The sequence below is a fragment of the Aquila chrysaetos genome, chromosome 2, assembly GCF_900496995.4.
Source record: "Aquila chrysaetos chrysaetos chromosome 2, bAquChr1.4, whole genome shotgun sequence".
Taxonomy (NCBI): Eukaryota; Metazoa; Chordata; class Aves; order Accipitriformes; family Accipitridae; genus Aquila; species Aquila chrysaetos.
In genome coordinates, this window is record NC_044005.1 from 57,769,419 (window position 1) to 57,786,655 (window position 17,237).

Sequence of the window (17,237 nt, forward strand, 5' to 3'; positions counted from 1 at the left end):
ACAAACGCCATCATTTTGCCAACCCTGAGTAAATTTCAAATGACAACTACTCCTTATTTTTCCTTGAGGCAAAATTTTTGAAAGAACAACTCACAGAGCACAGACTAACAATGATGCTAAAACGTTTAGTTTGTAAACTTCTAGAAGATGGAGGAGCTATGATTCTGCTGGTGTTCGGGTTTGGGAGCGGTAACTGTGCAGCAAATGGAGAAGGACACACGTTTCAGTGCCCAGGTGTCCACACCAGCAAAGCCAGACTGAATTTGAACTGCTTTAAACTCCCATTACCCCCTAAGTACGTGGCTGAATTTTCCACAAGAGAGGCATCTGTGAAATTACTGCTGGATGAGTAACTTTACCACTGTACACAGATGACTTGGAGCCCTGCATTATTGGTCGTGGCAACCTGCCTCAGCTGCAGAAGCAGCAGATCTTTGGACCAGCACCTCTCCTGAAGGATGCTGTAGGCATCCACAGGAAAGGAAGGGTGAATGGCTTCTTAGGTCAAATTACTTTTACTCGTCATGGTTACATGAAAAGTAGCTAGGAAAATAAAATTTCTATTGAAGAATCACCAAATAAATCCTCCTTAAAACATGGCAACTGGATTACACTGCTCTAAATCCTGATTAGGAAGCAGACCTCTGATCTCATAAGGCTGAGACTTAATTTTGGGTGGAGAGTTCAAAGTGGAGAGAGAAGAAAAAAAATAGCTCATTACAAATCAGAAGGGGCTGTTGTGAAAGATTCTAGGAATAGACATTTTTAATCACAAACCTACAAACCAAAGCATCTTCTCCCCTGCTTGCTTTCTTTGTTCAGTGGTTGAGAAAAAAACCTGGGCATATCAAGGAATAAAGAAAAAAATAAAACCCAACACCTCCTCCTGCCCCAACACCTTTGTACAGCTTGGCAGAATTTGTGAAAACATTAAAAAAAAAGATGGGTATTAACTGCTTTGCTCAGGTTCAGGGAAGGTGGTTATTATTCCAGTGCCATCCATTTCCCTCCCTAGCTTCCAGGCATTTGGCCTGGAAAGAAAAAATCAAGTCAAGAAGCTCTACTTCTGCCTCCGAACTAATTGGATAACATCTGCATGCAGAAAAGTTAGGAGCTTAAGAGACGAGCCAGGTCCAAAACAATCCAATAGCACCTCGACTCCGGATTAGCTCATTATTTTCTTCTACACCAAGAGACTGATTTAATAATTTCCCCAGAGAAGCGACAAATAAGGGAAACTCTGTACTCCATGCTGCTGGTCCCATGAATACTTGAAAGACAGGGGCCAGCACTGCTGCCAAAAGGGGCCGAGCCCCCCCCCCCCGGCACTGGTGCAGAGCTTCTGGACGCGGCCCCAGCAGCATTCCCTCCCTCACCCCAGCACAAATGCCTGTGCAGCAAGCTGGGCTGGGGAAGCAACTGGGATTAAAATGAACTGGGTGAATTCTCCAGCCCAGTTTGCAAAGTAACTGAAAAAAAAAAAAAAAAAAAAAAAAAAAAAAAAGCCTGTGCTGGCCCGAGGGAAAAAGGGAGGAAAGGATGGACAGGCAGAGGTAGGATTTGGGGAATGGCAAGTCTGCTTATTTGGCTGCAGTGTTAGTTTCACCCAACAGTAAGATTCCACTCTTACAGTACTGGATTGCAGGCAGCTTCCTTAATACCTGCTAAAGGAGCCTAGTCTAAGCCCTCCATGAAACAACAAAAACTAGCAAGAGGGTTTAAATAAAGGCGGGTCTAGTTAAATCTGAGGCAGAGATATGATTTAGCACATCTCTAGCCTTGCAAGATCTTTTGAACTTTGGGGGTGGCAGGTAAAAAGCTTGAAACTTTTCCAGGGGAGGCTTTTTGCTTGATTTTAGAAGATGATGCAAACGTGCCCTGTCTTTCTGGCTACAAAGAAGATGAGGTATTTGGGGGTAGAGCAGGGCAGGGAGGGAGAAAGGAAGCAAACATTTTTTGCTGTGAAACTGGGTGCAAGGGCTGGATGTGGCTTGCAGAGAAAACCAAAGATTATTCACTCTTTCTTTGTATTCAGTCTGGGGTCTGTACAGAACTTGGTTTTAGTCTTAATGATTTTCATTCTGCCTAAGCACGTAGGAGGAATATTCCTTTTTCTTGAGGGCTTCAGATAATGTTACTTATCTCCAAATTCTGACCAGCACTTTTCAGAAAAGCTTTGCTGACTTTGGAGAACACAGCATAGGAAATACAAAATAAATTAATACAGGCTTCGAAGCACACAAATTTTGGCTTCTTTTGCAATTAGTATAAGAAACAGAAGAGATGACAAAAGGTCTATCTGACCAGAATTACTGGAAGAGAGCTTGCCTTCCCAAGTTTCTGTGCTTGGGAAAAATTAAAACCTGGAGGTAGCCATCTGACTATTCAGTGAAAGGCGCACTTCTTTCAGATAAGTCTGTTTTCACAAATAGTTCTTTTAGCAGAAGGCATTTACCATAAAAGGCTTTCATTTGCTTCTGTTATGAAGAGTTGGCTGTAAGCGTACAAAGGTATACCCTAACATCCAACAGGCTGCTGGCACCAACTGAATGGCATATAGTAAAAGTTTGAGTTTATTTGTTACCCCAGCCAGGGGAAGAGTGGGGAAGGAAGAGCAGAAGTTGCAGGCGAAGGAAATGTTTTGAGAATGAAAACCTCTTCTGAAAAAATTCACATTGAACTCCCCTTCTGCTTGCCATCTAAAATGAAATACAGAATAAGGATGTTTTAGAGTACGATCAATTGAATAGTATTAGATTTTTAAGAAAAATCAGCTTCCTGTAAGTAGCTGCAACTTGCTACCCATCCCAGGCCAAAACATTTGGGGTGACAACAGGGTCACCCCAAACTGTGACACACATGACACTGCCAATATGGAAGTGGTGTCCAAATGAAAGCTGTCCAAGCATCTCCTCCTAAATGGTAAGACACAGTAAAACAGTTAGCACACCAACAGACAAGAAAAGTTGCTCTGAAGCTCAAGACGACTTGATTTGAAACTTTAAAGAAAAAAAACCCCCAAACACTCTTGGGAGATAATCAGGCTTATTATCTGCCAGGAACAGCCTTTTCCTGTAAGCAACACCAGCTTCAACAAATTGGAATTTTTTACCAATACCCCCCTCCCTCCCAGTATTGCAACACCAGCAGTGTTTTTATGTAGCTTTGTGTAAAAATTACTTTATTTTTGTAAAGAAAAAAGGATTTTGTGAAAGAGAATGTGGTGAGTAGCATAACCACAAATCATTCGTGTGTTTGGTTTTATGACATTGCCTGCTTCATGAGACAACCCCTGCTTATTCTCATCAGCTTCTGGATACATTTTTGTCAGTTCATAGTGGGATCAGAATTAAGTTTATTACTACTGGCAAAAGAGAAATCACTGTCAGGAGACATAGTAACTACTATTTTTTTCAAGCCTGCACTCCCAAATCCATTAACATCCACCAACTTCCAGGATCTTTGGATCAAGTCCACTGTGAACAATCCTAGACAAGAACACACAAACCCCTTTATTTTTCATTAAAGCAAAAATTGGTTGGTGACAATTTACCCACCATTTGAAACAGATAAAAATGTGATTTAAGGCATAAAAACAGTTACATGGAGGATTCTGGTCTGGTACATGTTGCAGTTGTTGCAGTTCATGCGAGCTTCACCCAGCTGGAGAAAGTGGCTGGCTGAAGTCATAAGTGGTCTTAAATACTTTTCAAATGCTAGTAGATGCAATTCAGTTTATGATACGCAAACACAGAAGAAAATCCACATAATGATAAGCATCTGTCAGTTTTCTATTAGTAACATGTTTCTGCTGCTGTTTTTTCAAACCTCAAGTAGAAGCAGGCATCCCTGGTTCTTGGACTGCTATTTTACTTGACAAAAATTGGGAAGAAGGTTTTCAGTTTGGAGAACAGTTTACAAATGAACATATCTGGGTCAGGATGTGTAACCTGTAAATGAGCTGGATCCACTTTGTAGAGAAAGTGTTGGTTAGTCTGCAGAGCAATTGCCTTCCTTTTTCGTATGTTCTAATGTCATTCGTGCTTATTTTACAACACATCGTATTATATAGATTTTGGGCCATGAATTAGTCCAAAAAGTATTTTTCAGTAGTAGGTTACTATGGCCCTACAGTAACAGAGTCTTGAGTCACCCTTTTTAGACAGGTTGAGGACTTTTGTTACCTGGGAGGCTGCTGACACTAGCGTTTGAACAAATGTACAGAGGCATGCATGCTCAGTTTTGCCTAGGGTGCAGCATTTTCCGCCTATTCCCACCACCTTACGATTTCTAATCCTACTAAAACCCAAAAAAAAAAACATTTTAAAAAAAACCCTTCTAAAAGCAACGTTGAACACAAGAAGAAAAACAATCTCCTGCATGCTGACTTTATATGGCCAGTTTATAAAGGAACTGCACATCTTAACTTACATAAAGCAATCTTTTACTGTGCAATGCCAGATTACATATAAAGACCCCTTATCCTGTGAACATCTGAAAGCTTTCCAACAATAAAACCTTTAAAGTTTTAGAGAAGCTTATAAGCTTGCTCTTAGACAGAGACAGAAGCCTCCCTGTTAGCCTGAAACTACCCCTTGCTAAGTGAGGGTCCCAGATAGCAGGCACATGATATGAAAAAGCCTGGTCATCAGCGGGGTGGGGGGAGAACTGAGCAGCAGAAAGAGGGAAGCAACTCTTGCAATGAGTCCAGACACAACCCTGGACAACAGGGAGGACAAAACCCAGCAACGCCTTTAGAAGACTTTACTAAGATTAAACACTACCATTCCGGTGGTTCATCCTCCCATGCAGCAGTGCCAAAACTTGGAAAGAGGATCATGGCTATGGGACAGGCACCCTGCATTTTTTCATGTGAAAGTCACTGGATTTCTAAAACAGTTTCTTGAAAGCTTCACGCAGTTGTGGGATGTAAATAAGGATAACTAGGTCCCTCTCTTAAAGGAGTCCCAAAGGACATTAGTAGTTTCAAAACAAAAATGTTTGTCTGCACCATCAAACTTGTGGCCGTCTAAAAACACGTCTTTCAAACTGCTGCCCTTTCCGTTTGGAGCAGGAGGAACTCAGATGCAATGTCACTGTTGCAGTGGCAACAAGTCCTAAGAAACAGGAAACACAAGAGAAAAACATCAGGAAAATACAGAGGCTTTGCTTGAACTTTTTCTACTTTTATAAAATGGAGCTATGAAGAGAAAAAATACACAAACTGTGTTAAAGATCATAAGCTGAAATTCTGCTTTTCTGTGCCACTTTAATCTCCTCACACGCTGGATCCATTGACTTATCTTTAGCAGACATGCCGCTGTCAGCTGGTCCCCATGTCCTGGGTGTCCTGTGGCTTCCAGCCCTGCCAAAGCGTGCTGCTTGCTCTCCTTCTCCCTGGGATGCTTCACTCCCACAGGCAGTTCAAGCCCCTCAATAGTGCCGGCTCAGTATCAGCGATATTAGTACCTTTTTCCTCTCTCAACTTTCAAGCAGGATAAACGAAACTAAACCTTCCTTACATTCACAGCTGCTTTTCCAGACAGCAACTTGCTTTGTGATGCAGCAGAGAGCTGAAAGCATAAAGGAGCTGGGATCTGAAAACATCAAGGCACCATCTAACCAAGCGCTCCCGCATGGGAAGTGCCAATACAGGTAGCGTGTGCAGATGTGTACAGAGAGGCAGCAGAGGCAGATGCAATGAATCAGAAGATGCCAAAAGCACTAAGAAACACTCGGTGGGACAGCCAGCGGTTATGGTAAGCAAAGGGAGCACAACGCTGCGAGGGTACCAGCCACAGAAAGGCAAACGCGACGGCACTCACGGCCCGTTCCTAAATGCTGCCTTTCGAAATCATTCTGAGAAGATCCCACAGTTTGTGGCATCCCTTGCCATCTGCACTGCCTGGGAGATAAGCAAGCACGTATCCCTGTGTTATCCGAAAGCCAGTGTGCGTACTGCACACCTCGGCCACCCCGCTGGAACTGCCTGCCCCTGTGTCAGGCGGCCATCCGCAAGCACGGGGGCTGAGCAATCAATAGGGGAAGCTATTAGCAAGCTCAATACCAAACATGCACTTAGACTGAGAATGTTACTCATGTATGAGGAGCATGTGATTGCAGCAACATACTTTAGTTCTCAAAACAGTAGAAAAATGACTTCATTAATTGCGGGAAGAGTGCTCGTATTTCTCTGCAGAAAAATGAGAAGTACTGCGCCCCAAACAATTTTTTTACAAATAAATGAATGGAGCCCATAGTCCTAAAAATAGACTGCACTCTCTAACCCTCTGAGTTGGCTCCTAGGAACGCTGCTGGGCACCCCCGGAGTCGAGAGAGGGCACGGGCAGCCAGCGAGGCAGGGACGTGGTGGCTGGAGCCAGCGCCGCGTCCCTCTCCCGCACCCTCAGCCTGCACATCCTTACCTGCCTAACACCACAGTGGCATCAGTGAACCGCTTCCACGGCCAGAAATAGGCACTCACATCATTATGAAAGTTAAAAAAAGATAGCAAGGAAAAAAAGCAAGCATAATGTAAGATTTTAGAAGCTTTTGTTTTAATAATTGATTTTGCAGTTTGTCTCAAAGAAGAAAATGTTTTTCTTCTGAAGATACAGGATTGACCCTAAAGTACCTTTAGCAGAAACTGGCCAAACAGCATGTTTACAAACCCTCCACAGAAGCAGTAAAAGCCATTTAGAAGTGCAATTACATTGCAATGTAAATGTAGGTTTTTATATATAAAAATTTGTTTTTATAAACAATTGTTTTTATAAAAAATTTTTCTCCTCCCCCTTAAGAAAGAATCTTACCTATACAATAAACATTTTTGTGCTTTAATCAGTGTCCAGGGCTTTAATTAAGGACGCTATATCCATGATGTACAGTGAAAATGAACACATACATATACAGTATATATAGAATATATATGCTAATGTTGCAATACTGTAGTACCCATAATGTCAGCCATTCCCATTGTGCAAGAAATCATAAAAAATACACACATGGGAAGAAACAATCTCAAGTCACAGCCAATTCACTTGCAAGCTTTAAACCTTTAAAGAATTCAGCCCATACCCTATATTCTTAGGACAAATTGGGGGTGAAAAGGGAACAAGTGTAGTACTAAGAACTTCTTGTAGTTCAGTCAATTCATAGATTTAGCTAATTTTGAGTATGTTGAATAATATTTATATCTTGTACATGTAATACTTTAATGGATTAATCACTCCATATTTTGTACATTTTTTTTTTCCTAACTACTCTAATTCCAAAGTTGTCCGAGAGTGAAACAAAAGGGTGGCATGGTCTGTGAGCACGCCCCACAGGCTGGTGGGTCTGCAGGGGGGAAGGCAAAGCATGCCTTTGCAGAAACTATGCCACCTACACGTGGTCACATTTCCTGATGTGAAATACAAAAATGTTGAAAAGAGGCTGAAATTTTGCAAGAGTGAGCTATGTGTAAACCTATTTCTGTATCAAAGAAAGCCCATGAAGCGAAAAGTAAACAGTGTAAGAAAAGAATATAGCAACACGATTAAAACACAAACAATGAAAATGCTGCACTGTAAACTAATTATTAACTACGACGAGCTGAAAATAAACTGTTTCCTTTTTGCCATGTTCACTTTAATCTTCTGAGAGGCAGGAAGGGGGAAGACAGGAGGAGGCAGCAGTTTCAGACTTGTGGAGTTTATCAAATCCCAGATCGGATGATTAGAGCAAAGCTAAGAAGAAAACATCCTCTCTCTCCACCTCCCTCCCTCCCCAGAAAGGAAGCACAGCCTTTAGGACCAATCTGCAATGTTTGTTTGTTGCTCTTTAAAGGATCGCTCTGGAGAGCATTTTTCTTAAGCTGTTTTTATCTCTTTCTGGAAGTTTCAAAATAAACAAGAGTACTGGAAATGGAAGAACAGAAAACGTGACATTCTGGGTTTTTTATCGTGAGACAAGTAAAGCAAATAAATAAGGTCCTTGCTTGTCATACAACACAAAGCAGAAGGTTATAAGAGCTTTAAATCTGAGAAGCATCATTGCAAAATCTAGGAACAATCACCAATAGACTGAGGGTGGGGAAAAGTGAAAAAGAGGGTTGTCTCTCATGCTACTTCACTGATTATTTATTTACTTATTTTAATGATGAGATTTCATGTTGGTGAGTTCTATATCGAGGAAAGAAAAAAAAAAAAAAAAAAAAAAAAAAGAAAAGAACAACCCCCAAAAGTCACTGTATTTTGACAGTTTACTGTCTAAAAACACCCCTGGTCTCTAGTGGCTTCCAAAAAAGACTCTCCCATAATGAAAAACAGGAAATTAAATTCTCAGGGCAACACACTAGAAGTACAAATGAAAAGATTTTGCAGTGACATAATGCTTCGGCCTCGAGCAGTATCAAGTCTTTATTCTTTCACACTGCCCTTAATAAATACATCAGTTCTCCCCTTAGAAAGTGAGTGTCCCAGTGTGAACCAGAATAAACACAAGGTTCATGTAATTCCAGGATTGCGCTACATTAATATAAACGTCTTTGCAATACAAAAGCCACCCAAATGCATTTATTTTGCTGAAATACTCTATGGATTTAAAATATCATTACTATTCAGCATAACACCTCCCCCCCCCCCCCCCCCCTACTTTTTTGTCTTTTGTTTTTCAAGATTAAGCAAATGCGTGAGCGGTGGAACTAATGAAACTGGATTTCCAGCTTGTTTGGGCTCGTGATGCTAAATTTACAACGCGAGTCCCTCCCGGGCTGCATCCCACCGCTCCTGGCTCCCCCATGCCCCAGGGTGTCTGGTACCCAGCCACATTTCTGGGCAAGCCTTGCTGCAGCCACCAGCCAGCCACTCCTGGGAAGCCCGCAGCACCCTGCCCCTGCCGTCCCACATCCAGCCTGTCTCCTCGCAGCAGCAAACACATTGGAGAAAGGACTGGGAAGCCCGATGCTGCCCCTGAAGCCCCCTCCCTGGATGGAGACAGTCTGCAAAGTTATAAAGAGGAGGACTGGCGTGCAGACACACAGAGTTAACAGCCTAACCCCAACTTCCTCAGGAAACTAGGCAAAAAAAAAATCTGGGTTTTCTCTTGCTATGCTCCCCACTCCCCACCCTCAACTATGCAGATGCAGTATTTAAAAAAAAAAAAAAAAAAAAAAAAAAAGAGTAGCATAGACATAATGCTTAAGGGCTATACTATACCCCCGCACAGCATCTGGATTGCTGTCTCAGGCATGTTTCAGAAGTGTCATTGGCTTCCTGTTTAATATTCGTGTTTTATTGCTGCACAAAGTCAGCCCCCGTTCAAAGAACAATATATTACTCTCACATCCTCCAAGCAGATCCTTAATGAGGATATTCTGGTTTCTTGATATTCAGAGACCTTCTGTTGGTATCAGCAGAATATCAGCATATGCTCGAACACACAGCACGCAAAGAAGTCAGCTCTCCCTATTAAAACTGAGCGACAGTATTAAAAGGGACCTTAAATGACCATCCAAGGCTGCTTCCCCGCTCAAGGCAGGATCAATTGCACTTATGTTATTCTTTTTATTAGGCCACCTGACCCAGCTGCGGGAAAACAGATATGCTTTGGTGTCCGAGTCCCTTCCTTAGCCTGAAATCTCAGCCCCGTGTTGCCCTGGTCCAGCCCTCTGCCACGCCAGTTGGTCTAGTAAAGGATCCCTGCCTGCAAACCCTGCCTTCCTTGCATTGCCATGGTTACAACGCTGCTATTACCATGCCAGTGGAGCCTATTTTTAAAAGCCTGCAATGACAGAAGATGCTGGTTAAAGCCTTAATCTCCATAAGGTCTAAAATTCCTCTAACGAGTGCTTACTATTTGTAAAAGATAACCGCACTCCGAAAGCGAAAGATGGGTGGGTGAACTGCCTGAGGCAGGGACTCTGCATCACCTGCATCCCAGGGGGAAAAAAAAAAAAAAAAAAAAAAAAAGAAAAAAGAAAAAAAGAAGAGAGTATTTTAAAGGAGAGTCCTAAAGGACTAGAAGAAAGTAGTCCTGCCAACATTAACAGGGTGGGTTAGGTCAGCAGAAAATGCCTAACTGCTTGTTAGAAAGCAGCTTGCGCGCACCGGAGAGACCAGCATCACGGGCAGCTGGAGGAGCCCGCTTGGAACTGGCTGACAGACAGAAAGTACTGAGGGAGTGAGAGGCTTTGGTGACAAAGCCAAGCACCTTGTGCTGAATAAAGAGGGAGCCAGTAAAGGAACGCATAGAGCAGGTTACGCTGTTAAAAAATGAGGAAGCTGAAAAAATTCTTTTTGCAAAGATGTTCTGGACAGACAGAATTATAATTTGAAGAGGCGAGAGAAAAGGATGTCGCATTCATTCAAGATATCAAAGGAGCACTTAGGTGTGAATTTCAGCTGTGTGGTCTGGATAGCGCAGGGCATTTCTTAAAAGACAGTATGCAGGAAGAATCAGCTGATCTCAGAGTAAGGACAGAGGTAACTGGGAGTTGGACGGATTTTGGCCTGACTGAGGGACACTGGTGTTGACCATGGCAACAGAGCGGGGAGGTAATGGAGTGAGCTGCAGGTGGAGGGAGGAAGGCATGTATCAACGGGTATCTGTTTAGCCATGCTGAATGAGATTTGATGGCTTGGAATCTACAAAGTAGTGAAGAAAGACTAGTTGAGGTTATAGCTTGGACAAGGGGAGAGAGAACTAGTTTTATGTTCCAGTCTTAAGAATCATATATATATGTATAGATACATATCTATGACTCTATGATGATTTTTATATATATATGTATGTATATAAATACATATTTACATACATACATGTAATAGTTCTGTCTGTAGGCAAAGGAATCTGAAAAAAAGTTGTAGTCAGAAGAATAGGAGAAGAGAAAGAACACAGCCCTGCACTCCCTGCCAAAACCAGAAGTGGAAAAAGGCCTTTCCCCTTATTTCTTTTTCACAGCATGACAGGTAACAAAGCATGTAGTAGCAAAACGCTTGCCTGTTAACCCCCTGGAAAGTTTAAGCAGTCAAAAAAAATTTTTTAAAAATTATTGTTGTAGCCAGCTTCCACATCCTGCAGCTCATCAAATCCTTCCACGTTCGGAGGACGAGCGTCCCATGCACTCACGCACCTCATGTGATGGGCAAGCAGCTACCGGCCCTGTCAGCAGTCACTTAGCTGATACAACACCCGTTACAATACCGGGGACGTGTATTTTGGTCCAGTAATGGACGTGTGTGTAGCCATGTGTCAAATCCGCCAGCACGCCAAGTGCTGGAAACAAATGGCACTTTCAGAGCGGTGCATCTGGGTCACTGCCTGCTCTTGCTGTGCCTGCGAGGACCTTGGGGAAGAAGAGCGGAGCAGGGAGGAGCAGGCTGCAGATTTGAGGAGCTGTGCCGGCAGATCTTATCTAGGCCACTGGCTGTAAACTGGATACCCTCACCCTGGAACAGGAAAAGTGGATTTTCGGTACTGTAAGGGTAAGTCTTTTTGCACCCCTAAGTGATGAGGTGGCACTGGTTTATTTTCTCCCTACTCTCAGTTTTGCAGGTGTAATCAGGATTATAAAAGCACATTCAACCTGCCTGCAGTGAAATAGACCATAAATCACTGAGAAATAACACACAGAAAGCACTCACAGGCTCCGCTTTTTAGTACTGTAACTAGTTTGGACTCGCACATTTAGGAAACGTCACATTTGATTTTGACCTAGAATCAAGTTCACTCCGCGTCGCTGAAACACAAGACGCGCCATTCATGCGGTGCCCGGAGCGCAGCCTCCAGCTGCGGAATATGGGTTACCAGAAGCAGGAGACATCTGAGAAGGAGCATTCAGAGCAGCACGTGTGCCACTTTTCAGCTGCAAACGCATTCGATTATGAACTCTGCAAAATGTATGAATGGTACAGGCTGATGGTACAATCCCTGGAAGTACATATCCGTAACAATCCTATGGAAAAAAAGAGGGATGCGTGCCTGAGAACCACAAAGAGACGAGACTTTTTTCTTTTGAGTATGCAAACAAGCTAATTAATTTCCCCTCCAAAACCCATTTGCACAATCTGGGAGCCACTGCAAGGGCCAGTTGTGAAGATTTCAACAGTAAACAGCATCAGCAACAGCTAATCAATAGTCATATTTTAAAACCAAACTGTACATGCCAAAAACATCAAGTTCATTTCTCTTGTGTATACTCTTACATCTAATGGCAAAGTGTCAACAGGATTTGGGACTATGACAGTCCCACAAAGCCACTGGCACTGCAGCTGACAGCCTACGCAGAAATGCTATCTGCCACATCAATACGCCCTTCTCGTCACGCACCACAGTATTCACCTTGGACGACAACCAGTTTATTTGGTCTGCTTCCTCTCCCCATGGTACATACATGCCCATCCACTGCTTACTCCACTTTTAACCCACCTACACAGACATACAGCTATAGCAGGTACTTTGAAGCACCTCATGCACAAAAGGGTATCGAGAAAGGGAATTGTATTTGACCTTGTCATACATGCGTGAAAACAGTACAGTCTCCACAAGAAAACAGATGCATTTAAAAAAAGGACAGAAAGTAGGAGAGAGCATGCTTCCTCATAAACACGTGTGTTTTATCAACTGCCTGGATTCCAAATCACTTCCCTTTTCCAGACAGACACCTCTGGGTCACATCTTTCAGCTCTGTTAAAATTTCAACAGCTCACTGGCTGCCATTTCATGAGAAGAGGGGGAAGGGACGTGGACTGAGCATCAGATCGTCAAATGCAGAAATGTGTTTTACCAGAAGCAGAAAATCTTCTCCCAGGGAGAGGGCTTCCAGGACTGTGTAAGAGGAAGAAAATAAAAAGCTGCAGTTCTGCAGAGTGACAGATGCATATCATACAGCTGGGACCGTTTATGTCCATAGAGTTTCCACTGCACTAGCAGAAGACTTTTTCCTCCTGGGCAAGCTCTTTCTCACTCTAGGATTCACAGCGGAGCAATTACAAGCTTCCTAAAAGCCCTATGAAGCTTTCAAGGCTTGCAGTAGCCACAGCTTCTGACCCAGACAGACTGCAAGCATTAGCAGAGAGCAGTGCGGTAGAAAACATTGCAGCCTAGTTGAAGGTTTAAACACCGGTCAGCGTGGACTTCAGCAAGTTCTGCCCTACTTGCCTTAAAAACATCCAGCAGACCTTTTGCTATCAACGATGTAAAAAATTAAAGTCGTAACAGGTCTGTTTATGAAAGTTGACTCCGTCACTCCATCAACAGAGCAGTGTCACCCTGCAAGTGTCAGGCTTACCTCTCATTTTGAGGGGGGAAGTGCCAGCATCTGAACAAGCATGTACAAAGTGAGAAGGGCATACAAAGCATTTTGTAGGCTTGGAACAAAACCCTGTTTGTAGGATTCACTTAGTGAAAGAATTTATGTTAACAGAGCAAACTATTTATAGCAACTCTCCATAGAAATGAGCTGTCTCTTGGTTCCTGTCCTCGTGAAACGCAGCTTTCTAACCGGAGAAACCCTCTCTTTACTCTAACAGCATGGGTGAAGGAAGGGGGGGCATGGGGAAAGGGAAGCCATTCCCCAACACACACCCTGCCACCTCCAGTTATACTGGAGATAAGGTCTCCCTGTGCCGCCGGCACAAAAGGTCACTCGCGGTTTGAGCCCCTGCGCAGCCACGCCGCCCTTCCCCAGCCCCCTTGGGTGGACAGCCACGGCGAGGGAGCTGCCCGTGCCCGGCTCCGCTGCTCGCCGCCCCGAGCTGTTCCCATCCTGGCGACGGATGCCCCTAACCAAGACCGACCGCTCTTCCACGTGTGTTTAATTACAGGCTCTTAGCCAACATTAATCCCAGTATGCCTAGGGAAGACTACAGTCCCTTGAAACAGCACAGGGACAAACCAAGAGGGAGAGATCCCGGTCTCTCGCCCGCCAGCCCTTCAGAAGATCCCAAACTAGAGCGTGTTCACATATCCTCACATTTCATACAATCTCTGAAATCCTGATCACGTGCAGCCAGCCAGCTAGAAACCCACACCCCTTGTTATACACACCTTATCAGGTTTGCAAAATCATCACACGAAATCTCGCCTATTTGTTACAAATGACCCAGATCCACGGTCTGCTTGCTATCCAAGCTTAATTAATTATTTCTACAAGTTTGCTCAGACAAGAAGCTGAGCAAACTGCAGGCACGTGACTTTGCTTAATAAAACAAAAAGCTGGTTTGGAAAAAAAGCAAAACAGACCAGATTTGCTGTTTCAAAGTACAAAAAAGTAGATAAACAAATAAATCAGAAACTAAAACAGACAAACCCATAAATGTCTTTTGTTTAAATATTTCCACAAATAAGATGCAGTTAATGCTCTACATCCATATCTGGGAGAATTCTGCTGCTGGGCTTTTAAATCTTGAGACCAGAGCTGCTTGGCCAATAAGCTGTACCACACTCTTCAGAGATTACAGTTTAGACCTGACTAGTGGGGAAGAAAAGAAAGAAAGAAAAAAATTTTGATCTACAAAAAGCTTTTACTTTTTGGCAAAAGCTTTATTTCAGACTAAAATAACCTCACTTTTTCCAGTTGGGACCCTACACATCCTCACTGTCCTCTGCCCTTTCCAAACTCTAGACAAAACACAGGATCTCACTGCATACCCTTGCCCCTAAATCTCATCCATCAACAGCTTTGCAATAAAATCCCTCATAGATGGTTCCCTCATACTGCTTCTTTCCAGTATCTCACACTGACACTCTCTGTTGATTAAAAAAAAAGCGTATCTTAAATCTAATGATTGTACCAATAAACCTAGATTAGACTAATGGGAACCCTGAACTGAAAATAAAGCTCTAAAAGCTATAGGGTATACATATATCATGAGACTTTATTAAACTATAAATCTGTTGATTACAATCTTATTTTCTAAAGACAGAATTATCTTAAGCCAATTTGTTGCCCAACATAATAGCATTTGGCGTCTATAATGAAAATTAGATTATATCAGGGTAAGTTTGTTTATAATTTTAGATTAACAGAATTAGACACAGTAAAGTGTTCACATAGATGAAATAATGAAATGCAATACGTTCTCCTTTTATTTTCATGATATAATATCTGGTACTTTCCAAGTCATAAGCAAGCATCTTGCTTCACAGTACTTGAAATATTATCTGAGAAGAGGAATTTCTCCTTCTGTATTCCACAAAGTTAGATTAAGCTGATATATGACATCACTTATTGTAAAGGTGCAGATCCAATACAGATTGGGAGTGTTGATGAAGGAAAACCCTGGGCTGTTCCTATCCCTTAGATGCAGAGGCTGTTCTGCTGCAATTCTTCACTGCCTCAGTTCAGCTGATTTGCCTGTTGGTTACATTGTACTGACTGCTGGGTCCTGAAGACGTTGGAGTTTAAAATCAATCAGTCCAAAATGTGTTGGTTTAAATTCTGAAACAGTAGGTGAGCTGTGCAGGAAAGCGAGCGCAAGCAGAACTTTGGAGGTTGGCTATGTCGCCCCAGAAGACCTGTCTTGAACCAGGAGAGAAAAGCAGAGAGCACCTGAAGTTTTTACATCCTTGCACTCAATACAAGTAGAAAGGTACACACACTAAAATGTAAGTGGTGTTTTCTTGGACTGCCTGACAACTCAAACTTGGAGTCCTTCAGACTCACAGGTCATTGACTCAGAGGCTTTGCACCAACACATTCATTGATGACTGACCAAATCACAAACCTCTGTATGAAAAACATCACGCAAGCTTCTACACAGCCTTTTCACCACCCCCATCTCCCTTCCTAGCAATGGCTGTGTGATATGGTTGTGTCCCTAGCTCTTGGTCATGGATGCATTCAGATTCCTTCAGGAGGAACTGGATGACATTCGCCCTGCCTCAAGCCACAGTTTCTACATATGGGCCGTTTGGGAGGAGATAAAGTGATGGTGGTGTCCAGCCAAAGCTGCTTCTAAGCTCTTGCCCTGCCCTGCTCAGCCCTTCCACTCTCAATCTGTTTCTTTACAGTGGCTGGAAATCAACTGCAAAATAAGAAAGTTTTCCTTCTGGCAACCAGTATTTTTAATTGTCTCTCTGCCCAGTGTCATAGGCAAGGAAGGAAAGGGAGATCCCACTAGTTTCAGTTATTTATTTAGATTTGCTGCAAATAGTCAGAGGTCTCAGTAGCCCTGTTACCCAAAAGGTAAACAGCAGTAGTGACGCACTCCAAGAAAGCATCCCCCAAGCCTACTCCGAACAACAAAAATAACTACTGCCAGCACCAACTGTCATGTGTCAAAACTCAATGCTATTCTTGGAGCAGAAGCAGGCTCAGGAATTCTTCTTTTCTTTATTTCTTTTTTTTTTTTTTTAAAGCAAAGTAATTTCAAACCCGTCCAACCAACACATGTGATGTGCGTGGTGGTCTTGGCAGCTGCTAATTTTCTAAATGATAATTACTGGCAGTTTATCAGTCTTAACAGTTTGAGACAGGCAGTTTGACAATGTTAACGGACACTGCTGAACCAAAATACAGTTCCCACGGGCTCTCTCATGCACACTTTTTCCTTCCTGCTGGTTGGAGAATTTCAAGTGCTCTGCTACGATCTGGCAAATCCTCACCCTGGCCCTGCACTTCTCCTCAGATCACTGCCAGCAGGGCTCCATTACATCTCCATAGCATACACCATTAAAAAAATAAAATCATTTCTACAATGTACTAATTGTGCCCCCTCTGCCACATGACTGCAAGTAGCTCTGGCAAATGACTGCACCTCAATGGATAAAAAGTTTGTTTGACCAAAGAGTAATTGGAGTTGCTTGGCACTGAAGATGAATACAGCAATGCTCCAGCTGACACATCTTGTACAGACAGTCCTATCAAGTCTCTTGTACTTACTTGTGTATAGAAAACACAGCAAATAACCTTTCTTGAAGCTTCAGACTTAAAAGAGCAAGATGTCTGGGCAAACTGAAATATTAGCCTCTTTAGGCTCTGAATGACTGAATTTATCTACCAGCCCTTTATATTCAGTAAGCCACAATAAAGTGCTGTCACAGATGAACTTTGACAAGTTCTATTTTCTTCCTCTAGCAGATGCAGAATTTTTATTAAACACATCCACAGGCACAAAATAAACTGATGTTAAATGAATACGATCCAGAAAAAAAAAAGAGAGCTTTTATACTTTATTTTTAAAACCTGAAAACTGATCTTCCACATTGCATTAAAAAGCTGTAACTCTATACTTTAGACTTGGGTCAGTTGAGCA

The 17,237-nt window shown here is 42.7% G+C and overlaps 1 protein-coding gene across 10 annotated transcripts in view; it reads right to left on the reverse strand.

The window, feature by feature from the left end:
* Positions 1–17,237, reverse strand: part of FYN (FYN proto-oncogene, Src family tyrosine kinase) — a 140,308-nt gene that overhangs the window by 79,903 nt on the left and 43,168 nt on the right. The window lies entirely within an intron of this gene.